Below are 27,296 nucleotides of genomic sequence, written 5' to 3' on the forward strand. Positions count from 1 at the left end.
GCGATGGCCGCGGGGCAGAAGGAGCCCCTACTGTACGTCACTGACGACAGAACCAACCGCCGATTTCTGTGCGACACAGGGGCCCAGCACAGCATCACCCCCGCCTCCGCCCTCGAGATCCAACGCGGCACACGGGGTATCACACTGGCTGCAGCCAACGGCTCTGAAATCCGCACATATGGCACCCGCATGGTCACGCTCGACCTCGCGGGCCGCCGCTACCGCTGGGAGTTCCTCACAGCCAAGGTCCTCTGCCCACTCATCGGCGCCGACTTCCTACGCGCCCACGGCCTCCTTGTCGACATTCCGAGGCACCGCCTCGTCGACATCAACACTATGGCCCCCATCCCCGGCGCCTTTACCCCAGCCCGTTCGGCCGGCCTGACGACCTACTGCCTCGCCAGAGCCACGGACGACTACTCGGCACTCCTAGCTGAGTTTCCCGCCCTCACTAACCCGACCTTTTCAGCCAAAGCCGCCAAGCACGGTGTGGAACACTATATCCCCACCACCGGCCCCCCAGTTTCTGCCCACGCCCGCAGACTCAACCTGGCCAAGCTGGAAATCGCGCGGGCTGAGTTCACCAACATGGAACAACTCGGCATCATCCGCCGCTCCAGCAGCCCTTGGGCCTCGCCCCTCCACATCGCCCCCAAGCCCGGCGGAGGCTGGCGCCCTTGCGGGGACTACCGCCGCCTCAACGACGCCACCACCCCCGATCGATACCCGGTGCCACACATCCAGGACTTCTCGGCCCGACTGGCCGGACGAACCGTCTTTTCCAAAGTCGACCTGGTGCGCGGTTACCACCAAGTCCCCGTACACCCCGCGGACATCCCCAAAACGGCCGTCATCACCCCATTCGGCCTGTTCGAGTTCCTGAGGATGCCCTTCGGCCTCAAGAATGCAGCACAGGCTTTCCAGCGCCTTGTGGACTCAGTCCTCCGGGACCTGAACTTCCTATTCGTCTATCTAGACGACATTCTCGTGGCCAGCTCCTCCAAACAGGAACACCTCGAACACCTTCGCATCCTGTTCGGGCGCCTAGCCCAACACGGGCTCATCCTCAGCCCGGCGAAGTGCCAATTCGGCCTAACCGAGATCGATTTTCTCGGTCACCACATCACCCCTGCTGGGGCCGTCCCCCTGCCCAACAAGGTGCAGGCCGTCCAGCAATTCCCCCGCCCCACAACCATCAAGGGCCTCCAGGAGTTCCTCGGGATGGTGAACTTCTACAACAGGTTCATCCCCAGAGCCGCAGCCCTCATGAAGCCCCTATACGACTCCCTCCGAGGAAAATCCAGCAAGATGGACGTAGCCTGGACCACTGACACGGCAGCCGCCTTCGACGCCACCAAAAACGCGCTCGCCGACGCCACTCTGCTTGCGCACCCGAGGGCCGATGCCCGGGTCGCGCTCACCACCGACGCCTCCGACCACGCGGTCGGGGCCGTGTTCGAGCAGTGGGTCAATGGCGCGTGGCAGCCACTTGCCTTCTACAGCCGCCAACTGCGCCCCCCGGAGGTCAAATACTCCACTTTCGACCGCGAGCTTCTCGCACTCCACCTGTCGGTCCGCCATTTCAGGTTCCTCCTGGAAGGCCGCCCCTTCACTGCGTATGTGGACCACAAGCCACTCACATACGCGATGGCCAAGCACACCGAACCCTGGTCCGCTAGGCAGCAACGCCAGCTCGCGGCCGTCTCCGAGTTTACTACGGACATTCAGCACGTCTCTGGTAGAGACAACGTGGTCGCCGACTGCCTTTCCCGTCCCGCCGTCTGTGCGAATCACCTCGCGGTCGACTACGCACAACTAGCAGCGGCCCAGCTCACGGACCCAGACCTCCTCTCGGCGGCTACCAGCCTGCCAGGGCTACGCCTAGCCAAGGTCGCGCACGGGCCCGAAGCCACGGCAGTCACGTGCGACGTCTCACTCGGCCAACCCAGGCCGGTCGTCCCTGAGACCTGGCGCCGCCGCGTCTTCGACGCGCTCCACGGGCTCTCTCACCCGGGTTCCCGCGCATCCGTCAAACTCCTCTCCAAGCGCTTCATCTGGCATGGCCTCAGCAGAGATGTTCGGACTTGGGCCACCTCCTGCCTCGCCTGCCAACGGGCTAAGGTACAGCTGCACACCAAAGCACCCCTGGGAGACTTCGAGGTACCCAACCACCGCTTCGACCACGTACACGTCGACATCGTCGGTCCCCTGCCGCCATCGCAAGGCCAAACTTATCTCCTCACGATGGTCGACCGCTACACACGCTGGCCTGAGGCAGTGCCGCTGACCTCCACCACCACAGCCGACATCGCCAGGGCGTTCGTTAACACCTGGGTTGCGAGGTTCGGCGTACCGGCCGACATACCCTCCGACAGAGGCGCCCAGTTCACCTCCGAACTCTGGACGGCCACAGCACGCAACCTCGGGGTGACGCTCCACCGCACCACGGCGTACCACCCGCAGGCCAATGGACTTTGTGAACGCTTCCACAGGTCACTCAAGGCCTCACTCCGCGCCGGCCTGCAGGACAGTACCTGGACTGACCGCCTACCGTGGGTGCTACTCGGCCTACGCACCGCGGTCAAGGAAGACCTCCAGTCCTCGGCAGCGGAGTTAGTCTACGGACAACCGCTGCGCGTCCCAGGCGAATTCCTTCCGGAGCCTACCAAGCCTTGGTCGGCCGAACAGCAGCGGCTCGACTCTTTCTCTTCCGCTCAGCAGTTCGCCCCACTTCCGGTCAACCGACACGGCGAACTCGCACCTCACGTCCCGCCAAATTTACAGCAGGCGCGCTTCGTCTTCGTGCGACACGATGCGCACTGCGGGCCCCTGCGACCCCCGTACGACGGTCCGTACGAGGTACTACAAACCGGGGACAAGGTCTTCAAGCTGCGACTCGGCGACAGGGTCGAGACAGTCTCCATCGACCGGCTCAAACCAGCACACACAGAACCAGGGGAACAGGTCCCCGTGGCCCAGCCTCCAACTAGAGGCCGTCCCCTCGGCAAGCCAGCACAGCCGGCGGCGAACCGCCCGACCCAACCAACCAGACCGGCGACCACTCAGAGCCGCTGCGGCAGAACCATTAGACCACCGTCACGACTCGTCCACTCCTCCTAAGCGAATTCTGGGGGGAGCTCTGTGGCGACACGCCACCACTGGACATAATCCGCTCACGGCGGCACAGACAGTCTAAGCAGAAGCCCCCAGCCGGGGGCCCTTTCCTCCAGCAACTTGTTTCCCGCAGGGACAGGCTGCCGGGAGCACTTCCTGTCTGGGAAGTATTTAAGTGGATGCGCGGGCTTTTCTAGTTCCTGTTTGTCATGTGGTTGGAATAAAGCAGTTGTGTTTTCAATAGCTCTGGTCTCGGCTCCCACGTTTGCCGCGGTATCTCAACAACTTTCTCTTATTGTCCCTGCATCTGTCTGGGGTAGATTTTTGTCTTCACTGCTCGAATGGTAATCTGACAAAATGGATCACCCCGCCCATTATAGAATGCGTCTGATTATCATTCAGTTGATTTCAATGGAATGAAAATGGGACGGGTTCAATAATGGGCGAACGATCGGCTCTGCCAGATTACCACCCATGCGGTGAAGATGAAAACTTACCCGTATTTCTCACTAGTCTTTTCTTTTCACTTCCTGCAAGTCTCTTCTCTCTTCAGCATTTCTCCAAATGTCTCCTTACTGAATTTTTAGGTTGTACCTTTGGCAAAGCCCAGGTTATTCCACAAGATGGCAGCCACAATGGACAAGATGGGTACTAGGGTTGTGTGGGGACAGGCTGCCAACAAGAATGAGCGATAAACTGGGGCACTGGGTCGAGACTGATGAAGGAATGGAGCTGGCATATAGGAATGGAGTAAATAAAGGTGGAGTGTGTTAGATCCGTGATTCTGAGGGTATGCTGTTATTCAATAACCACACGGATGCTGTAACTTAACAATAAACAGGTATTTACTGGAGGAGGGTAGTCTCAAGACTGGGGATACAGAGGCATGCGCAAAGCTTATATACAGGTGTGGTCACTGCCGGTACTACAGTATACAGGGGCTGTAAAAGTAGTTCTGTCTTAAAGGCACATACACTACAGAGTGGGTAAACTGTGCTGGGGGGAGGGGGTGGTGGGGGGGCGGAGGAGTAGCAGGGAATTGGGGCTGGCAATACTTGGGAGAACTGGGAAATAACAGCACTCTGGAAAGTGCTCAAGGAAATCTGGGTCTAGTAGTAAAATCAAAATCTGTCTGGATCTGACAGTATTGGATAGTTGGAACTTGGCAGCAGCTGGATTTAGATTTGGCAAAGCTCAGTGGGAGATCTGGACTTGGCAGCGCATAGAGATAGACTTAATTGGGGCATATCTTTGGCTAGGACCTCCACCTGCCTTGGCGATGCCCTGCAAAACCGCAACCATATTTCCATCCTCAGGGTCAGCTACATGCATGAGATGGGGCTCCCTGGCCTTTGCTGGGAGTCACACTAGAATGAGGAGACTTGCTGTGGAAGACCTTCAGGATCTGCTGCAGCAGGAGAATGAGGCAGTCAGTCAACGAGCTGCCTGTAAATTGTTTTAAATATTTTTTTGAGGTATCATTTTATAATTTCAATGATGGGGCCTGTGCAAGGCCATGCTCAGAATACTTCCACAGGCCCATCTTCACTTCATGGCCCAAGGATTCCTGTACCGACCTCTGAATGCTGGGGCCTAACAGGCAGCCTCTGCATCCAGCATTCAAAGAGTGCAAATGGCAGGAAAGACGGTGGAGGCCATGTTTCCTTAATGTTCATATTATTAACATATGCCTATTCACATATGGGTAGGCATTTGTTACACCAATTGGACCCACTCCCAGAAAATAGTGGGGAGGCATGCCCCCAAGTATCCTTCTACATTCTCGATGGTGGTGGAGAGGGAGAAAGGAGGTTGAGGTAGGAAGTCTGAGGTCTTGCATTATTTGGGGATAAATGGTCAGGTAGTACATAGGAATAGGAGGTCTGACCGCGCAAGTAAAGTTCTGGGATCTGACAGTAATTCTAGGGTGGAGGGTACAAGCATTGGACCTGTAGGCAACAAAGACAGGACTTGGGATCTGGTCCTGGGAAACAAATTCTATGAAGAAAAGTAGAGGGAAAGGGGAGCAAAGATGCACAATCTGAAACGAGCAGGAGAATGGGACCTAACTCATGCATGTGTAAGCAGGCACTGAGGGGTCACTGGTGAACTGTGCATGTTAAGAGGCCCCAAAAGAGGAGTTAAGGGGTACAGTCCTTGCAATTGCACAGAGACCAAGAAATAGTAGGAGGCAAGGACCAAGAAAAGTGTGGAAGCTTTGGGAATAGTGCAGGACTCACGTTCCAGACAAGTGGAGAAGAGCAGCCCACTGAAAAATAAAGGCCCGTGTTTTCCGATGCCTACATGCGCTGAAAACCGGCATTTCCGATCTGTCAAGAATCCTCTTGACAGATAGGACGCCTGCCCTGGAGAAGAACCTGTGCAGGTGGAGAGTTCTACTTTCTGCAGAACCTCCGCCCACTGAAGTGAAATTTTTTTTCACTCATTTATAATTCATTATTAAAAAAAGGTAAGTTTATTTTTAGCCCTGTAAAAAACTTTAATTATTTTTTTCAAAAAATTTAATTTTTGTTTAAAATATTTAATTTCATGTAATTTTAACTCATTTTAAAAACATGATGGTTTTTAAAATGTATTTAATGTTTTGATGTGTTTTTGGGGTAATCTCCGTTCATAGTTTTGACGGGTCTATCTGTCAAAAGTATGAAGAGAGATTCCTTCTCCTATTGGCTGGCCTGGCCCACGTGATCCCAGGGACGCTTACGAACTGCCTGCACCCCTGGGATCTGTGGGCCCTGTGCATTTCGACTGTGGAGAGGCCCAGCATCGGAAGTGTCTGGACCTCGGGAGCCCTCAGGTACATTTGTAGATTTTTTTCCGATAGGAGGCATCCGCATGTGGGAAGCCTCCTATCGGAAATTAGGGGCCTAAGTGTTGGCGGTATTTCTAATGAGTAACTTTATAGGTAAGTTTAGGTTTTTTTTTTTACAGAATTTTGTTTATTATTTTCTAAATTTTATTTGTAGGGTTATATAGTTTGATAAGTGATGAACAAAATATACATTGAAAACAGTTTTAAAAAGTGATTTAATCGGTTGCTTTTTGAACAACACGGTGGCATAGTGGTTAGCACTGTTGCCTCACAGCGCCAGGGACCCGGGTTCGAATCCGGCCTCGGGTGACTGTCTGTGTGGAGTTTGCACATTCTCCCCGTGTTTGCATGGGTTTTCTCCGGGTGCTCCGGTTTCCTCCCACAGTCCAAAGATGTGCGGGTTAGGTTGATTGGCTATGATAAAAATTGACCCTTAGTGTTAGGGGGATTAAATATGTGGGGTTACGGGGATAGGGTGGGATATGTGTTGGTGTAGGGGTTACGGGGATCGGGTGGGATATGTGTCGGTGCAGGCTCGATGGGCCGAAATGGCCTCTATCTGTACTGTGAGGTTTCTGTGATTCTGTGATTAGTTCCTTGGAGCTCGGTACTTGCTGATTGTAGTTTTTTCCTACTTGTTTAAGAGGCTGTGATGGGCCGGTTTAATATCATTCCTGAGTAGCTGAAATCTCCCATTGATATAAAATAATCAGATCATGATTTTTGTGTGTTACGGACAAAATGTGGTGTAATGGTGTTTTTGTGATGGATGAGGTGTGATAGATGCACATTGGGCTCCAAGACAAGGAGAGAGAGAGATAGAAAGGGCAGCATCCGTAAAATACAAGAATAGATACCTGCTGTGCTGCACTTAGGGGTCTGAGCAAATACAGCAACTTGTCAATAAATAGAGATTTTTTACTCTCACTCTGGTGCCAGTCCCTACTAAAGTGATGCACTTCACAGCTAGTTTAACAAAGTGAGAAATTTACTGTGAAATGAGAAATTTACATGTACAGTATATTGTGTAAAGCTAGGGATCCAGGATTCAAACTCATTAAAATAAAATACAATCTGCCACAGTGTTTCTCAAACTCAGCAGTGTGTATAAATTGCTGGTTCTTTGCCTTTTCCTACCTGCTTTAACATTAGGGAAGTTAGCAGCTGGTGTAACCGTTGACACGAGCTTCATGCGTGAGCGGGCTCCCTTTAAACAGGAGCATGCTAATGACTGGAGTGTGTGACACGTTAATTCTTGTGACACTAAACGGAAGGGTCAATTTTGCAATTACAAAATTGTTGTATTTGCGCATATTAGAGTATACTGGTTAAGTGGCATGTTACCGCCTCAAGAACTGTTGAAAGTGCATAACAACTGCCTGATTTACCGCAACAGAAACCCCTCATGAGGAATCACATATTTGAAAATTGTGCATTCCCATATTTTCACAGAGTGTTGCATTTTGTTTTTTTTATCAACCCTTCTTACTCTAGACCGTTCGCAACCCTGAGATGAGTTTCTGACCCCCATATCTGTTCCATCACCAAGACTGCCAACTTCTACCTCTATAACATCACCTGTCTCCGCTCCTGGCTCAGCTCATCTGCTGCTAAAACCCTCACCCATGCCTTTGTTACCTCTAGACTTGACTATTCCAATGATCTCCTGACCGCCCTCCCACCTTGCACCTTCTGTTAACTTGAGGTCATCCAATACTCTGCTGCCCATATCCTAACCTGCATGAAGTTCAGTTCACCCATCAACCCCATGCTGGCTGACGTACATTGGCTTCCGGTACGGCAACACCTCTATTTTAAAATTCACAACCTCATTTTTAAATCCCTCCATGACCTCGCCCCTCGCTATCACTGTAAACTCCTCCAGCCCTACAACCCTCCGAGATCTCTGCGCTCCTCAAATTCTGGCCTCTTGCACCTCTCCGATTTTCATCGCTCCACCATTGGCAGCTGTGCCTTTAGCTGCTTAAGCCCTAAGCTCTGGAATTCCCTCCATAAATCTCTCTGCCTCTCTCACCTCCTTTAAGATGGTCCTTAAAACCTACATATTGATCAAGCATTTGGTTTGGTTTCATGTGGTTTGGTGTCAAATTTTGTTTGATAATGCTCCTGTGAAGTGCTGTGGGATATTTTACTATGTTAAAGGCACTATATTAATGCAAGTTGTTGATCTTATGGATATTTTGGCTTCCATGCTTTAGATCACTCTCATAGGTAAGTTTTAGCTTTCTACAGCCTTGATACAAGAACGGTAGCATAATGGTTATGTTACTGGACTAGAGGCCTGCACTAATGATCCAAAGTCATGAGTGCAATTCCCACCACAGCAGCTGGGAAATTTAAATTCAGTTCATTAAATAAATTGGGAATGACGACGGGTTGCGATCCCGCAGTCAACCTGCCTCCAAACAACTTTCCCAAGTGTCGGGTCCCCAATTTGCGAATGGACCCGACACCCGACGGCGGGAAGAGGATTAAAGGCAATTACCTGCCAATTAACAGGTAGTTGACAGCCTATTTTTGAATTTTACTGCTTCTGGCTCACGGTTTCAGACGTCTGGACACCACGCCAGGTAAGTGTGGTGTGTTGTAAGTCTGCTGTAATGTTTCTGGATTGATGACAGCTGCAGAAGTGGTGTGAGGGATCCAATGGTGCACTGGTGAGTCTAAGAGGAAAGAAAATGTTGGGAATTGCATTTTTAATACATTTACAGATTTCTTTAGGTTACAAGTTTTTAAATCCATGTTCAGTGCCACCTCATTGGGAGAACCTCTCTCACCAGTGACAGATCACTTCTGCCACCTCACCTGCAGCTGCCATCTATTCCAGCCTATGGAGGGAGTCATTGGAGAGCCTAGGTGCAAGAGGTCACTTTTGTGGAGTGATTGTCAGTGTTTTCAGCACCTCAATGCTGTCAAACACTGCGAAATCAACTGTCAAAATAAAATTGTGCATGGTCCCTTTAAGGAAACTGGCAGATGATGCGTCATCAAATGACGTCATCTGACCCACTTCCTCTTAATTGGCCGGAAAGCCCGCAAAGCAGGCTTAACAAGGTCAATCAAGCCAAAATCACGTCTGTGGGCCGGATGCAGCTGGGGGCGGGACTGGAAGCTGGAAACCACCTGACCTGCACCCAACCTGCCTCCATTAATAAAATCGCAGACCAAGTATCAGTAGTGGTGACCATGAAACTACCAGATTGTCATAAAAATCCATCTGGTTCACTAATGTCCTTCAGGGAAGGCAATCTGCCGTCCTTACCCGGTCTGACCTATACGTGACTCCAGACCCACAGCAATGTGGTTGACTCTTAACTGCCCTCTGAAATGGCCTAGCAAGACACTCAATTGTAACAAACCACTACAAAGAACAGCGGTTCAAGAAGGTGGCTCACCTTCAATTGCAAGGGCAATTAGACATGGGCAATAAATGCTGGCCTTGCTGGCGACGCCCTCATCCCATGAACGAATAAATTAAAAAAAACAAATACCAGAGCACTGTCTCAGATACCTAGATAGGTTTTTGTAACATACCCAAAATAAAAAAACCAGAAAACTTTCTTTAGATTTTGCTTTAGCTACTGGATCTATCACATTTTCGAGAAGTGGCAGAATATCACAAACACCAGACGTTGTTTTAGGTTTTATCAGCAAAACAAATTTATTGATTGAATAAATAATGGTAAATTAACATAGTTGCAGTATATGTTGATGAAACAGCAAGGGAACGGTAATGTGGTAATGTCACTGGGCTAGTAATCCAGAGGCCTGAACTAATGATCCAGAGACGTGAGTTCAAATCCCACCAAGGCAGCTGGGGAATTTAAATTCAGTTAATTAAATAAATCTGGAATAATTACTAGTATTAATAATGGTAACCATGAAACAGCAAAGTGGTTGACTCCTGACTGCCTCTGAAATGGCCTAGCAAGCCACTCAGTTGTAACAAACCGCTACGAAAAACAATAAAAAGAATGAAACCGGATGGATCACCCGATTACTAGCCCAGTGACATTACCACAACATTACCGTTCCTTTCTGTTTCATCAACATATACTGCAACGGCACACCAAGCCCAGTCGGCCCTGAAAAGTCCACTTCACCAACATCTGGGGACTTGTGCCAAAATTTGGAGAGCTGTCCCACAGACTAGTCAAGCAACAGCCTGAAATAGTCATACTCACAGAATCATACCTTTCAGCCAACGTCCCAAACTCCTCCATCACCATACCCACCAGGGGTGGTGGCACAGTGGTATACAGGCAGGCAGGAAGAAATGGCCCTGGGAGTCCTCAACATTGACTCTGGACCCATGGAGTCTCATGGCTTCAGGCCAAGCATGGGCAAGGAAACCTCCTGCTGATTACCACCTACTGCCCTCCCTCAGCTGATGAATCAGTACTTCTCCATGTTGAACACCACTTGGAAGAAGCACTGAGAATAGCAAGGGCACAGAATGTACTCTGGGTGGGGAACTTCAATATCCATCACCAAGAGTGGCTCGGTAGCACCACTACTGACCGAGCTGGCAGAGTCCTGAAGGATATAACTGCCAGTCTGGGCCTGCGACAGGTGGTGAAAGAACCAACACAAGGGGGAAAACCTACTTGACCTCGTCCTCGCCAATCTACGTGTCGAAGATGCATCTGTCCATGACAGTATTGGTAGCAGTGACCACCGCATTGTGTAGACGAAGTCCCATATTCACACTGAAGACACCCTCCATCATGTTGTGTGGCATTCTCACCGTGCTAAATGGGTTAGATTCAGAACAGATGTAGCAGCTCAAACTGGCCATCAGCAGCAGCAGAATTGTATTCCACCACAATCTGTAACCTCAAGGCCCGGCATATCCCTCATTCTACCATTACCATCAAGCCAGGGGACCAACCCTGGTTCAATAAGGAGTGTAGAAGAGCATGCCAGGAGCAGCAGCAGGCGTACCTAAAAATGAGATGCCAATTTGGGGAAGCTGCAACACAGGACTACATGCATGCTAAAAAGCAAAAGCAGCATGCTATAGACAGGGCTAAGAGATCCCACAATCAACGGATCAGATCAAAGCTCTGCAGTCGTGAATGGTGGTGGACCATTAAACAACTAACGGGAGGAGGAGACTCCATGAACATCCCCATCCTCAATGATGGTGGAGCCCAACATGTGAGTGCAAAAAACAAGGCTGAAGCATTTGCAGCCATCTTCAGCCAGAAGTGCCGAGATCCATATCAGCCTACTCCTGAGGTTCCAACATCACAGAAGCCAGTCTTCAGCCAATTCGATTCACTGCACGTGATATCAAGAAACGGCTGAGCGCACTGGATACAGCAAAGGCTATGGGCCCTGACAACATTCCGGCTATCGTGCTGAAGACTTGTGCTCCAGAACTAGCCGTGCCTCTAGCCAAGCTGTTCCAGTACAGCTACAACACTGGCATCTATCCGAGAATGTGGAAAACTGCCCAGGTATGTCCTGTCCACAAAAAGCAGGACAAATCCAACCCAGCCAATTACCACCCCATCAGTCTACTCTCAATTATCAGCAAAGTGATGGAAGGTGTCATCGAAAGAGCTATCAAGCGGCACTTACTCACCAATATCCTGCTCACTGATGCCCAGTTTGGGTTCCGCCAAAACCACTCGGCTCCCGACTTCATTACAGCCTTGGTTCAAACATGGACAAAGGAGCTGAATTCCAGAGGTGAGGTGAGAGTGACTGCCCTTGACATCAAGGCAGCATTTGACCGAGTGTGGCATCAAGGAGCCCTAGTAAAACTGAAGTCAATGGGAATCGGGGGGAAAATGCTCCACTGGCTGGAGTCATACCTAGCACAAAGGGAGATGGTTGTAGTGGTTGAAGGTCAATCATCAGAGAACATCACTGCAGGAGTTCCTCAGGGCAGTGTCCTAGGCCCAACCATCTTCAGCTGCTTCATCAATGACCTCCCCTCCAACATAAGGTCAGAAATAGGGATGTTCACTGATGACTGCATAGTGTTCAGCGCCATTCACAACTCCTCAGATAGTGAAGCCGTCCATGCCCACATGCAACAAGACCTGGACGACGTTCAGGCTTGGGCTGATAAGTGGCAGGTAACATTCGTGCCACAGAAGCGCCAGGCAATGACTATCTCCAACAAGCGAGAGTTTAACCACCTCCCCTTGACATTCAACAATATTACCATCGCCGAATCCCCCACCATCAACATCCTGTGGGTCACCATTGACCAGAAACTTAACTGGACCAGCCACATAAATCTTCTCTTCTGTGGCAGTCCCTCGGAACCGAGGATGACTTGCTTCCACACTAAAAATGAGTTCTCAGGTGACTGATGAGTCCAATGCGGGACCTACAGTCTCTGTCACAGGTGGGGTGCTTGGGTTGACGTGCGCTCCTTCCATTGTTTGCGCTTGGCTCCCACTTGCTCCCGGCGAAGAGACTCGAGTTGTTCGGCGCCTTCCCGGATTCTTCTCCTCCACTTTGGGCCAGGGATTCCCAGGTGTCGGTGGGGATGTTGCACTTTTTCAAGGAGGCTTTGAGGGTGTCCTTGAAATGTTTCCTCTGCCCACCCGGGGCTCTCTTGCTGTGTCGGAGCTCCGAGTAGAGTGCTTGTTTTGCGAGTCTCGTATCGGGCATGCGGACGATGTGGCCCATCCATCGGAGCTGATCGAGCGTGGTCAATGCTTCGATGCTGGGGATGTTGGCCTGAGCGAGAACACGGATGTTGGTGCGCCTATCCTGCCAAAGGTGGTACCTCTCCAGTGCTTTGAGGTGCCTGCTGTACATGGTCCATTTTTCTGAAGCATACAGGCGGGCGGGTAACACTACTGCTCTGTAGACCATGAGCTTGGTGCTGGGTTTGAGGTCCTGGTCTTTAAACACTCTCTTTCTCAGGTGCCCGAAGGCAGCACTGGCACACTGAAGGCGGTATTGGATTTCGTCATTGACGTCTGCCCGTGTTGACAGAGGCTCCCAAGGTATGGAAAGTGGTCCACGTTGTCCAAGCCCTCGTCATGGATTTTGATAATCTGTGGCAACAAGAGCAGGTCAGAGGCTAGGTATTCTGTGGCGAGTGTCTCACCTCCTTACTCCCCAAAGCCTTTCCACCATCTACAAAGCACAAATAAGTGTGATGGAATATTCTCCACTTGCCTGGATGAGTGCAGCTCCAACAACACTCAAGAAGCTCGACACCATCCAGGACAAAGCAGCCTGCTTGATTGACACCCCACATTCACTCTCTCCACCATCAGCATACCGTGGCTGCAGTGTGAACCATCTATTAGATGCACTGCATCAACTCACCAAGACTTCTTCGGCAGCACCTCCCAAACCCACGACCTCTTCTACCTAGAAGGACAAGGGCAGCAGGCGCATGGGAACACCACCACCTCCAAGTTCCCTCACACTCACCCTCATCCTAATGCAATCATATCAACTAACAACACACAAGGGTAGCCACTTGGGTGTTTTATCCAATGTTTATGTAAAGTTTGTATTAATGTGCTGACAGTGCAGCACTCCCTCAATACTGCAATTAAGTCTAAGTCAAGACTATGTGCTCAAGCAGGGGGTTAACAATAGAAAACTGCATAATACAATCACAACCCGCCACCTCATGAGGGGTCCAATGCCTGTTTTAGGACCCCTTCTGGCCAGCTGCATTCAAGTCAACCAGGTCTACATGCTGCCTAACCCACAAAAGGGACCGCTGGAGGCCACCACCAAAATGGTAAATTTCTTTAAAAATTCTTACTGAATGTGGAGCCAGGAGGAGCTCCACAGCACTCCGGAAGAGCCTTGCCAGCCGCCCCCCTCCCTGGACCTACCCGAGGGTCACTGCCGGCGTTGCAGCGGCCTGAAATTGTTGGTGGCCAGCTGCCAGGCTGGCCCTAACTAATTTCTACCTTCTTATGTACTGTGCCTGAATTAAAGGAACCACTCCCATGCTAAAACATGAAAACAATTCTTCAGTTTGTCAGTCTGTTTACATTGCCTAAAACCAGGCCTCTCTTATATGTATTATATAAAGAGAAGAATTTAAACCCCCTGAATTAGCCCTTTCTCTGGGACTAAGATTGAATTCAACCAAGACAAAATTCTCCCCTATCCAACAGCTGTTGCAGGTCCTAAGTGAAATGACTTTGAGCAACAACAACCCAATTCCTCCTGGGCTCTAATGCAATTGACAGCCAACAGCTGGAGACATTTTATTAATCAAACAGACTAAATCCCTTTTTATACTTGGAGGTAGACAAGATTGAGAGAAATTGTTCCACCGACTGTTTGTGCAAATATGTGAACAGATGATATGTGAATTCTATGCTGCAAATTGGTCTCAGTAAATCAAACTCATGGCCATATCCTCTACACTTTGCCCATCACGCTCACATTGATCACTGTATTTAAAAAAAAAACCTTTTGAAACAGAAAAGTAGTTTTACACGAGCATATGCTCAGCATCTGATGTGCGCACAATGTGGATCAGCACATGAAAAAAAACACAGCTGTCAAGATCCTCTTTTATGAAACAGCAATATAAACGAGGTAATTCCATTCTATTTCCCCACACAATTAACAATCTGGACCCAAACTTAAAGTATTAAGATGCAATATAATCAACGGAATGCTAGAGGAAGTTTTCTGATTATCATCCATAATTATCAAAGTCCCATAAGGCACCCTCTGCCTTCCTCAGAAAAATCTTTACATACTAGCCTATCTTCCATGGTGTTGTTAACAGTAAGTCAGGGGATATAGTCTATCTTAAGTGCCATGACATGCTGATGGAACTGTTCATGTTGCTCCCGTCAATGCCATTGTCTCCCGTCTGAAACTTCCGTGCTGCCACTCCTTTGCTGTGCTGCCCCACTTGAATACTGCCCCGAGCTCACAGTTAGCCAACTCCCACATCGACAGTCTTCCACCCACGCAAATACTTCCCGTGTACTGTGAATGCAATGCTGTGTCACTCAACATTGCTGTGCACTTCCCAACACTAAAAATGAGGTGCCAACCTAGGGAAGTTGCAGCACAGGACTACATGCATGCTGAAAAGCGGAAGCAGCATGCTATAGACAGGGCTAAGCGACCCCACAATCAACGGATCAGATCAAAGCTCTGCAGTCCTGCCACATCCAGTCGTGAATGGTGGTGGACCATTAAACAACTAACGGGGGGAGGAGGCTCCATGAATATCCCCATTCTCAATGATGGTGGAGCCCAGCACGTGAGTGCAAAAGACAAGGCTGAAACGTTTGCAACGAACTTCAGCCAGAAGGGCCATGTGGATGATCCATATCGGCCGACTCCCGAGGTCCCCACCATCACAGAAGCCAGTCTTCAGCCAATTCGATTCACTCCACGTGATATCAAGAAATGGCTGAGCGCACTGGATACAGCAAAGACTATGGGCCCCGACAACATCCCGGCTATCGTGCTGAAGACTTGTGCTCCAGAACTAGCCGCGCCTCTAGCCAAGTTGTTCCAGTGCAGCTACAACACTGGCATCTATCTGACAATGTGGAAAACTGCCTAGGTATGTCCTGTCCACAAAAAGCATGACAAATCCAACCCATCAGTCTACTCTCAATCATCAGCAAAGTGATGGAAGGTGTCATCGACAGTGCTATCAAGTGGCACTTACTCACCAATAACCTGCTCACTGATGCCCAGTTTGGGTTCCACCAAGGCCACTCAGCTCCCGACCTCATTACAGCCTTGGTCCAAACATGGACAAAGGAGCTGAATTCCAGAGGTGAGGTGCGAGTGACTGCCCTTGACATCAAGACAGCATTTGACCGAGTCTGGTAGCAAGGAGCCCTAGTAAAACTGAAGTCGATGGGAATCAGGGGGAAAATGCTCCACTGGCTGGAGTCATAACTAGCACAAAGGAAGATGGATGTGGTGGTTGAAGGTCAATCATCGCAGCCCCAGGATATCGCTGCAGGAGTTCCTCAGGGCAGTGTCCTAGGCGAAACCATCTTCAGCTGCTTCATCAATGACCTTCCCTCCAACATAAGGTCAGAAATGGGGATGTTCGCTGATAACTGCACAGTGTTCAGCACCATTCACAACTCCTCAAATAATGAAGCAGTCCATGCCCGCATGCAACAAGACCTGGACAACATTCAGGCTTGGGCTGATAAGTGGCAGGTAACATTCATGCCACAGAAGTGCCAGGCAGTGACTATCTCCAACAAGCGAGAGTCTAACCACCTCCCCTTGACATTCAGTGGCATTGCCATCGCCGAATCTCCCACTATCAACATCCTGGGGGTCACCATTAACCAGAAACTTAACTGGACCAGCCACATAAATACTGTGGCAACAAGAGCAGGTCAGAGGCTTGGTATTCTGCAGCGACTGTCTCACCTCCTGACTCCCCAAAGCCTTTCTGCCACCTACAAGGCACAAGTAAGGAGTGTGATGGAATACTCTCCACTTGCCTGGATGAGTGCAGCTCCAACAACACTCAAGAAGCTCGACAGCATCCAGGACAAAGCAGCCGCTTGATTGGCACCCCATCCACCACCTTAAACATTCATTCCCTCAACCACCAGCATACCGTGGCTGCAGTTTGTACCATCTACAAGATGCACTGCAGCAACTCGCCAAGGCTTCTTTGGCAGCACCTCCCAAACCCGCGACCTCTTCCGCCTAGAAGGACAAGGGGAGCAGGCGCATGGGAACAACATCACTTCCAAGTTCCCCTCCAAGTCACACACCATCCTGACTTAGAAGTATATCGCCGATCATTCATCGTCGCTGGGTCAAAATCCTGGAACTCCTTACCTAACAGCACTGTGGGAGTACCTTCACCACACGGACTGCAGCGGTTCAAGAAGGTGGCTCACCACCACCTTCTCAAGGGCAACTAGGGATGGGCAATAAATGCTAGCCTTGCCAGAGATGCCCAGATCCCATAAACAAATTTAAAAAAACACTACCCCAAGGACCATCATCCTTCAAACAGTCCGATCCCCCAGACGCTCAAGATCGTGTTCTAGCCAATTTTCAACATGCGAACATAACGCCATGTAAAATGATATAAAACCCATGAAAGTTAACTACAGAAATCCTAATTTATCCAGTTTTATTAATCAGGAAAATAAAGGAATCATGGAGGCATGTCGCGAGCAAGGTGACATCCAACAGCGAGGTCCCCAGGAGCGGTGTCCAATGCTGCAAAAAGCTTAATGACCTCGCCAGGATTGTCAGGGTGAGTACCCTTTCCAGTGTCCTCCTCATCCTTGCATGTGCACCTCACATTATGGGCAAAGGGACCTGAAAGCCCTAATGGCCAGCCCTCATGCAGCAGCTATGGGACAGTCATGAACATCAATTGCACATTCTGCACTTAACACACTGGCCAGGCTATTCGACCATGGGAGGCAGTGCACACAAGATCAGGGCTACAAACTGGCCAGGCTATTCGACCATGGGAGGCAGTGCACACAAGATCAGGGCTACAACACTGTACTTAGAGGCCGTCCTTTCTCTTGCAGGCCAAGCTGGCCAATAATAAGAGAAGCCGGACTGAGACCGGGGGAGGCGGACCCCAGATCCAGCCACTCACCGAGCTGCAACATCGCGTGGAGCGCATCATGGGTGGCCAGGTGATTGGCCCCGTTGCATCTGGAGATGCCGACCCTGTTCTGGGCACCAATGGTAAGGACATCACCTTTTGGACCTCTCTCGTCCCACTTGCGCATCAGATCTACATCCTTTGCCACTGTCCGACCAATGCGCTGAATGCCACCACTCATGCATCCCTCGCTGACGCCCTCTCCTCACTCTAAAGCTACTCTTGTGCCTTCCTGCTTTCAGATGGTGAGGAGGAGGTCCCTGAAGTTGCCAGTGACAGCCCCTCAGAAGAGGAGGAGGAGGAGGAGCAAGAGGAAGGCAGCCCATCAGGGGAACCCTCAGCCGCGGCAAGACATGCCAATGTAGGGGACACGTCTTCCCTGGAGGGGAGCGTGGGGGAAGTGTCGGAGGGGAGGGTAGCTCCTGGGACCAGCGGCCTGCAGAAACGCGGGAGGGGGGTGGTAGCTCAGCGGCCTTCTCCCCAGAGGGGGGAAGGGTCGGAGGGGAGTCCAATTGCTGGGCCCAGCGGCGTCCAGCAATGCAGGAAGGGTCGGCCAGCTCGGCGGCCTTCTCCCCAGAGGGAGAGTCCGGCCTCCAGTCCGGAGACGGCCAATGCCGAGGAGATGCGCCGCCTCGAGGACTTGTCCGCGGACTCGGAGCGCCGGCACACGGAGCTCATGGGGGTAGTGGCACGGTTGCCTGAGGCCATCGAGTCCCTGTCTCGGAGTGTGACCGACTTTGGGGCCTCACAGGCCACCAGTCGGGCGGAATTCGGGGCAGCTCAGGCAGCGAGTGGGCAGGTGATCAGTGGTGCCGTGTAGTCACTGGGTGCTCTGATGCGGTCACTGAACAGGTCAACACGGGCATTCACTGCTGCCACACTCGCTGTGTCAGCCAGGCATCGCCAGGGCACCCGGCGCGCTGCAGCAGCACAGCGGTCTGTCCTTCGGCAGATTGGTGCGCATGCTGCAGTGCTGGCCCGGGCGAGTGCCAGTGTCTCAGGCGACCAGCGAGCGCCTGCCATCCGCCAGCTTGCCCCCATTCCTCCAGCCGCCACTGCCACTCCCCCAGTGGAGCTGCCAGGAGCTGCTGCAGCGACTGATGCTGGCCAGCCACAGCTGCAGCATTCACCAGCCGGCCCCTCGACGGCCAGACCTCGTCTAGGCCGACCCCCAAGGGCATCTGCCGTCATGACATGTGCCCCTCAGGAGCCTGCCCCCAGCCTTGCAGCAGCAAATGGCCTCACTTTGAGGAGGAGCAGCAGGGCGTGCAGGGGCCGCCAAAGTTGGTGGAAGGCATCGCCCTCGCGGGCCACTAAGTAGAGGGTGTGTCCAAATGTTGTATTTTTTGGAATGTTTGTTTTGTGTAGGCCGAGGATGAAGGCCATTTTTGTTTACATCTTTTGTTAATGCTCCCCGGGTTGTGGGAGTGAGTCATGTGTGTGTGTTTTTTGGGGGTTTCGTCTGTTTTTGGTTTTCATGTGGGAAGGGCCCTGAGTTTGTACAATAAACCATTTTATTTATTCACATTGTCCATGTTTGATCTTTGAAGTGTTTGTTGCCTTAACCGGCTGAGGGCTTGCGGAGCGGCTGCAATCATGTTCTTTCATTGGCACAAGCCATTCCCTGACAGGGGGCCTAGAAGTGACGGTCAATAAGCCGCCGACGGGCAGCCTTTGGACCTTCTGCCTCCCTCCTGGGCTGGTACTCCTCGTCCTCCTCCTCCTCCTGCTCCTCCTCCTGAGGTGGTGGTCCAACGTGAGGTGGCAGTGCCTGAGTCCTGCGGATAGCCAGGTTGTGCAGCATGCAGCAAACGACGACGAATTGGGAGACTCGCTCCTGCGAATACTGGAGGGCTCCCCCGGAGCGATCCAGACAGCGGAACCGTTGCTTGAGGACGCCGATTGTTTGTTCTATGATGTTCCTAGTCGCTTGATGGCTCTCGTTGTATGCCTCTTCAGCAGGGGTCGTGGGCGCGCGAATCGGGGTCATGAGCCAGGTACACAAAGGATAGCCTTTGTCCCCGATAAGCCATCCTCTTGGGTGGGGCTGTGCCTGGAACATGTCAGCCACAGTTGTCTGTCGCAGGATAAAGGCATTGTGGCTGCTGCCTGGAAAGCGGGCATTGACAGCTAGGATGCGCTGCCTGTGGTCACACACCAGCTGTACGTTGAGGGAATGGTAGCCCTTCCGGTTGCGGTAATCCTCGGCATGCTCCAGAGGTGCCCGCAAAGCCACATGCATGCAGTCAATGGCGCGCTGCACCATGGGGAAGCCCGCTATTCTTGCAAATCCCACTGCATGCTGCTGCTGCTTGTCCAGGGTCATGGGGAAGGAGATGAATTGATGTCTCCTTCTGAAAAGGGCATTGGTCACCTGGCGGATGCAGCAATGCACGGCGAACTGGGAGATGTTAGCGATGTCCCCAGCAGCGGATTGGAAGGAGCCGGTGGCATAGAAGTTGAGAGCCACCGTCACCTTCACTGCCACCGACAGAGACGTCCTGCGCATCATCTGTGGACGCAGATCTCTGTGCAGCAGCTGGCAGATGTCGGCAACCACCTCCCTTCTGAATCGCAGCCTCCTAACGCACTGCGCGGCAGACATGGTCAGATAGGAGGACTGCTGGCGGTATACCCTGGGTGGGTAAGGCCTCACTTGGTGACGCCTGTTGCCCCCTCTGCGTCTAGCCAGGGCTGCCACTCTCTCACGGCGTCTGTAAGCCCTTCCGGCATAAGGCTGAAACTCAGCGTTGGCACCCAATGCAGCCCCCATTATATGCTGGCAAACACTGAGCTCTCAATGAAGGCAAAGATAATTGGTAAGCTCTGGCCTCAGACAAAAATACCTGTCCTAGTGTTGGGCCAAAGCAGTAAGCTCTCTTCCTTGGTCTCTCTCCAAAAAACCGTTGCACAAGAGTGAATGCTGCAAAATGGCTGCCCTTTATAGTGCAGGGTAAGTGCCCTTTAATTTGCGCTCCCCGCGGCCCGCCTCGGCTGTGTACCATTCCACTTCACAGTCGTTTGGGCCGCCTGGCGCACAATGGGGCGGCGCGAGTGAAGTTCCGGTTCGGGGCGCACAAAGGGCGTTGCACTAGGAAATGACGTCATGATCTGCGCGCGCAGCAGGGCGCGCGCTAAGACTTTGCGCCGGCGCTAAATGTCTACTGAAGTTGGGGCGAGGCGCAGATCGCGCTGCGCCCGGGCGCTAAGCGCCTAGCGCTCGAGATCTACCCCTCCTAAGGCGCTAATGGCTGGCGCGCCCAACTGAATTTCTAGGCCTTAATGTGCACAATTCAAATTCGGCACACAGCGTTACTGTGCTGGGCAAAAAGACCAAGCCCAAGAACAAGCTTCAATAGGCTTCAATCAACATTTTAATTGACAGCATTAAAAGATACAAAATGACAATTCAATGGATAAGTTTAATCATATTATACAATATGTAAATTTAATTATTCATAAATCTTGATTACACCCTTATTTTGGAGACCAGAAATTTCAATTACTTGAAAAAAATGGCAGATGAAAAGGTTTTTGAAGAACTCATTCCAGTACTTCCTCGGTCAGAACGATTGATTATATACTAATTGATTATCTTAAAAAATTCCTGGATAAGCTCCCAAGCATTTTATCTCACAATAAGGCACATTACTTCCATGTTGAGAAAAATTACAAACTGATTCTGTCTGCATTGTATTAATTAAGGCGATTTAGCATTGAGGAACCTAAAAAGAATCGGCAGTTTCAGTAGAAAATAAATCTGCATCTGAAAATAAAGGAATGTTATGCTCAAATTACCATACAGAAGGAATGGAAAAAAATATTTAAAAAAGTTAATGAATGAAAAGGAGAACAAAAAAAATGACAAAAAATATAAAATATAGACATCTTAAGCATTATTATAACTTTCCAATTTCTGGGATATGCAAGTGTAATGATCTGTGAAATTTCTTCACAATCTTTTACATTTTTATCACAATACTTCATCATAATAGCTGGAACTCCTGGGATAATGCTTATAATAAAACAAATAAGCCGTGGGGACTTCACTGCATTATTATGGATGGGAGTATCAGACTGCAGTTATAAATGGCCTTGGTGAGACCACGCCTGGAGTACTGTGTACAGTTTGGTCCCCTTACCTAAGGAAGGATCTACTTGCCTGAGAGGGAGTGCAACAAAGGTTCACCAGACTGATTCCTGGAAAGGGGGGATTATCCTATGAGGAGAGATTGAGTAGACTAGGCCTATATTCTCTGGAGTTTAGAAGAATGAGAGGTGATCTCATTGAAACACATAAAATTCTTACAGGGCTTGACAGGGTAAATGCAGGGAGGTTTTTCCCCTGGTTGGGGAGTTTAGAACCAGGGGTCACAGACTCAGAATAAGGGGTCGGCCATTTAGGACTGATTTGAGGAGAAATTTCTTCACTCAGAGGGTGGTGAATCTTTGGAAATCTCTATCCCAGAGGGCTGTGGATGCTCAGCCATTAAGTATATTCAAGACAGAGATCGATAGATTTTTGGATATTAAGGGAATCAAAGGATATGGGGATAGTGCGGGGAGGTGGATTTGAGGTTGAAGATCAGCCATGATCTTATTGAATGGCGGAACAGGCTCGCGGGCGGAATGGCCTACTCCTGCTCCTATTTCATGTGTTCATATGTTCTTAATAACAGATCCTCATATAAAATACAGATTTTAAACAATGATAAACATTTCATTAAGAGCAGAAAATGCTGGAAATAGTCAGCAAGTCAGGCACCATCTGTGGAGAGAAACAGAGTTAATGTTTCAAGTCAATTACCTTTCATAGATCATAGAATCTTACAGCACAGAAGGAGGCCATTGTGCCTGTGCCAGCTCTTAGAAAGAGCTATTCAATTAGTTCCATGCCCCTGCTCTTTCCCCATGGCCATGCAAATGTCTCCTTTTCAAGTATATATCCAATTCCCTTTTGAAAGTTACTACTGAATTTGCTTCCACCACCCTTTCAGGCAATGCGTTCCAGATCATCATAACTTGCAGCGTAAAAAAAAATTCTCCTCATCACCCACCCCCCCCCACCCCCGCCCCCAATTTTAGATGATTCTGAAATGATAGGCTTGTGCCACTAGAACTGTATGAGCATACTGCCTGTTTAGCTCACACAATGATATACACCATTGTATGTGTTGCTTTTAAGCTGCTATGGGTTTAGCAGCTTTAAAAGTGGATAAATCCCCAGGCCCGGATGAAATATATCCTGGGCTGTAAAGCGAAGCAAAAGAGGAAATAGCAGAGGCCCTGCGCATCATTTTCCAATCCTCTTTGGCTACAAGTGTGGTGCCAGAGGACTGGAGGACTGCTAATGCGGTACCCTTGTTTAAAAAGGGAGAAAAGGATAGACCGTTAGGCCAGTCAGCCTAACCTCGGTGGTGAGAAAATTATTGGAAAGAATTCTGAAGGACAGGATAAATCTACATTTAGAAAGACATGCACTAATCAAGGATAGTCAGCACAGGGATGGCCGTGTCTGACAAATTTGATTGAAATTTTTGAGGAGGTAACAAGGCGGGTAGATGAGGGCAGTGCATTTGATGTAGTGTATATGGACTTTAGCAAGGCTTCTGATAAGGTTCCACATGGCAGACTGGTCACGAAGTTAAAAGCCTATGGGATCCAGGGCAAAGTGTCAAGCTGGATTCAAAACTGGCTCGGAGACAGGAAGCAGAGGGTAATGGTTGATGGGTGTTTTTGTGACTGGAAGGCTGTTTCCAGTGGGATTCCGCAGGGCTCAGTACTAGGTCCCTTGCTTTTTGTGGTATATATCAACGATCTTGACTTGAATATAGGGGGTATGATTAAGAAGTTTGCAGATGATACTAAAATTGGCTGTGTGGTTGATACTGAAGAAGGAAGCTGTAGACTGCAGGAAGATATCAATAAGTTGGTCAGGTGGGCAGAACAGTGGCAAATGGAATTCAATCCGGAGAAGTGTGAGGTAATGCATTTGGGGAGGGCTAACAAGGAAAGGGAATACACATTAAATGGTAGGACACTGCGTCATGTAGAAGAACAAAAGGACCTTGGAGTGCAATTCCACAGATCCCTGAAGGTAGCAGGCCAAGTAGATAAGGTGGTTAAGAAGGCATATGGAATGCTTGCCTTTATTAGCCATGGCATAGAATACAAGAGCAGGGGGGGTTATGCTTCAACTGTATAAAACACTAGTTAGGCCTCAGCTAGAGTACTGTGTGCAGTTCTGGTCACCACATTACAGGAAAGATGTGATTGCACTAGAGCGGGTACAGAGGAGATTTACAAGGATGTTGCCAGGAGTAGAGAATCTTAGCTATGAGGAAAGACTGGATCGGCTGGGTCTGTTTTCCTTGGAACAGAGGAGGCTGAGGGGAGACCTTATAGAGGTGTATAAAATTATGAGGGGCAGAGATAAAGTGGATAGAAAGGACCTATTTCTTTTAGCAGAGGGTTCAAAATCCAGGGGGCACAGATTTAAAGTAATTGGGGGAAGGTTTAGAAGGGATTTGAGGGGAAATTTCTTCACCCAGAGGGTTGTGGGGGTCTGGAACTCACTGCCTGAACGGGTGGTAGAGGCAGGAACCCTAACCACATTTAAAAAGTACTTGGATGTGCACTTGGGATGCTCTAACCTACAGGGCTATGGACCAAGAGCTGGGAAGTGGGATTCGGCTGGATAGCTCTTTGTTGGCCGGCACGGACACGATGGGCTGAAATGGCCTCCTTCTGTGCTGTAACTTTCTATGATTCTATGATTTATTACAGCCCCCTCTCATTCGTCAGAATGTTCTGAAAAGTAGAGGTGTGCGTAGGACAAAAGGCAAGAATAATTATGAAGATAGGATTGGTGGGCCCATAAACAGATTTCTAAATAAGGAGAAGAATTTTCAAAATTAGCTTACTTGGAAACTGGGAATCAGCAGACCTCCGAGAGGACTTTGTTATGTAGGCAAACATGGCAGCCAATCGCACACAACCAGGTTCCATAATTATAAGATGAGAAGAATGACTAGTTAATCTATTTTTCTGGTGAAGTTGTTTGATGGACACTAGGAGAGAACCTTACTCTTCAACTAGTGCAACAGGATTTTTTATATCCAACTGAACAAGCAGACGAGGCCTGAGTTTAAACATCTCTTCAGAGCGACAGCACCTTCAACAGTGCAGCACTCCCTCAGCACAGCACTGAAGTGTCTGCCTAGATTAGATACTCAAATCCTGGAGTGGGGCTTCAACCCAGACTGTTTGGTCGTCTGAGACAAGAGTGCTACTAACCGATTCAAGCTGACTCTTTACACTTTGAAAAGTCATGCAGATATAGAAGATAGCAAGCCAGGTGTTAAGAGAGAACGACGGAAGTCCCATTGATCTTTCCTCCATTTTACTGGAGAAAAGATTTACAGCACTCAGAGCAAATGTTAAAGCTATAATCTGCCATTAAGCAATGGCCCTGGTGGAGTGTCGAACAGGGTCTGATCAATTATTCTAATCGAAAGCGGGATGTTGCACAAGACAGCACTGGTGAAAAATAGCATGAGAATTTTTCCAACTAAAAAATATGAAATAAACAAAACTCACATCTGAACATGAATGCCTCTGTAACTAGAGGACTCGGAGAGCTTTTGAACCATTTATCGACTAATGGAAAACTGATAAATAGTGGCTGTGAACCTATTCTGCTGAGGGAGACAAAATAGACCTGCTCGTGTCAGCCCAAAGAAAGACCTATAGTACAACAACTTGTATTTATATAGCGCCTTTAACATAGTAAAACATCCCAAGGTGCTTCACAAGAGTGTTATAAAACAAAATTTGACACCAAGCCACATAAAGAGATATTAGGGTAATGACTAAAAAAAGAGGTAGGTTTTAAGCAGTGTCTTAAAGGAGGAAAGAGAGGAGGAGAAGTTTAGGGGGGGAATTCCAGATCTTAGGGCCTTGGCAGCTGAAGACACGGTTGCTAATGGTGGAGTGATTAAAAAAATGAGGCCAGAATTGGAGGAGCGCAGATATCTCGGAGGGTTGGAGGAGGGGCGAGGGATTTGAAAACAAGGATGTGAATTTTTAAAAATGAGGCATTTCTTAACCGAGAGCCAATGTAGGTCAGCGAGCACAGGGATGGTGGGTGAACAGGACTTGGTGCGAGTTAGAATATGGGCAGCAGAGTTGTGGATGAGTTCAAATTTACATAGCGTGGAAGATGGGAGGCCAGCCAGGAGTGCGTTGGAATAGTCAAGTCTAGAGGTAACAAAGGCATGGATGAGAGTTTCAGCAGCGGATGAGCTGAGGCAAGGGGCGGAGTCGGGAGATGTTATGGAGGTGGAAGTAGGCGGCCTTCGTGATGGCGTGGATGTGTGTTTGGAAGCACATATTGGGTCAAATACGACACCAAGGCTGAGAACAGTCTGGCTCAGCCTCAGACAGTTGCCAGGGTGAGTGATGAAGTCGGTGGCTAGGGAACGGAGTTTGTGACGGGGACCGATGAGAATGGCTTCAGTCTTCCCAATATTTAGATGGAGGAAATTTCTGCTCATCCAGTACTGGCGGTCGGATAAGCAGTCTGACAATTTAGAGACAGTGGAGGGGTCGAGAAAGGTGGTGGTGAGATAGAGCTGGGTGTCATCAGCCTAAATCTGGAAACTGACGCTGTGTTTTTGGATGATGTCACCAAGGGGCAGCATGTAGATGAGAAATAGGAGGGCGCCAAGGATAGATCCTTGTGGCACACCAGAGGTAACCGTGTGGGACCAGGAAGAGAACCCATTGCAGGTGAATCTCTGGCTATGACTGGATAGATAAAAATGGAACCAGATGAGAGCAAACACACCCAGCTGGACGATGGTGGAGAGGCTTTGGAGGAGGATGGTGTGGTCAACCGTGTCAAAGGCTGCAGACAGGTTGAGAAGGATAAGGAGGAATAGTTTACCATTGTCACATTCACATAGGATGTCATTTGTGACTTTGATAAGAGCCGTTTCGGTACTCTGGCAGGAGAAAAAACCTGATTGGAGGGATTCAAAAATAGAGTTCTGGGATAGAGGGGCATGGATTTGGGAGGCAGCAGCATGTTCAAGGACTTTGGAGAGGAAAGGGAGGTTGGAGATGGGGTGGTCGTTTACAAGGACGGAGGGGTCAAGGCTTGTTCTTTTGGGTGATGAAGGCAGATTTGAAGGAGAGGGGTACAGTACCCGAGGGAAAAGAACCGTTAATATCAGCTAACATGGGAGCCAGGAAGGGAAGTTGGCTGGTGAGGGCGAGGTGGGGGGGGCGGTGGGGGGGCGTGGAAAATCACCTGACCACTTAGGGGACAATTTTCTCAAAGGGGAGTGTCTCAGGTGTTTTTGCTCTTTGCATATTATCAATAATTGTAAGTGGAAGTTGAATGCACGATGATGCTTCCCCAACTGTTGAAGAAATTAAAGTTGCTGACAACACTGTCCGTGGTGGAGAAGCCATTTGCTGAAATTCTAATTCCATAAAATACCCTTGGCAGATGTTAATACATTTAAAATTATATTGCACTCCTGAGGGGAAATTACAAATTTTGTATCATAAGCAGATTTACTGCCAGTTTTACACTACCAGAGAAAAATCACAATTTACTATTTACTGCATATGGTTTGCTTATTTAATAATCCTGCATGTTTATTTTGAGCTGTGACTTAGGTTAGACCCATTTCTATCTCATATCCTTGCTTCCAGCACTTAATAAAAAGCAGAAGA

General features: G+C 49.6%; 1 protein-coding gene across 8 annotated transcripts in view; it reads right to left on the bottom strand.

Moving 5' to 3' along the window:
• Window positions 1-27,296, bottom strand: part of pcdh15b (protocadherin-related 15b) — a 1,235,959-nt gene that overhangs the window by 1,184,635 nt on the left and 24,028 nt on the right. The window contains exon 2 of one of the 8 annotated variants that reach the window (XM_085994892.1): window positions 8,454-8,631. The exons of the other annotated variants lie outside the window; for them this stretch is intronic. The gene's annotated coding sequence lies outside the window, so the exon portion shown is untranslated. The remainder of the gene's footprint in view (window positions 1-8,453; window positions 8,632-27,296) is intronic. 8 annotated transcript variants of the gene reach the window in all.

The sequence above is a fragment of the Somniosus microcephalus genome, chromosome 8 (genome assembly GCF_052327205.1).
Source record: "Somniosus microcephalus isolate GS21.2 chromosome 8, FLI_Smic_1.0, whole genome shotgun sequence".
In the NCBI taxonomy this organism is placed as follows: Eukaryota; Metazoa; Chordata; class Chondrichthyes; order Squaliformes; family Somniosidae; genus Somniosus; species Somniosus microcephalus.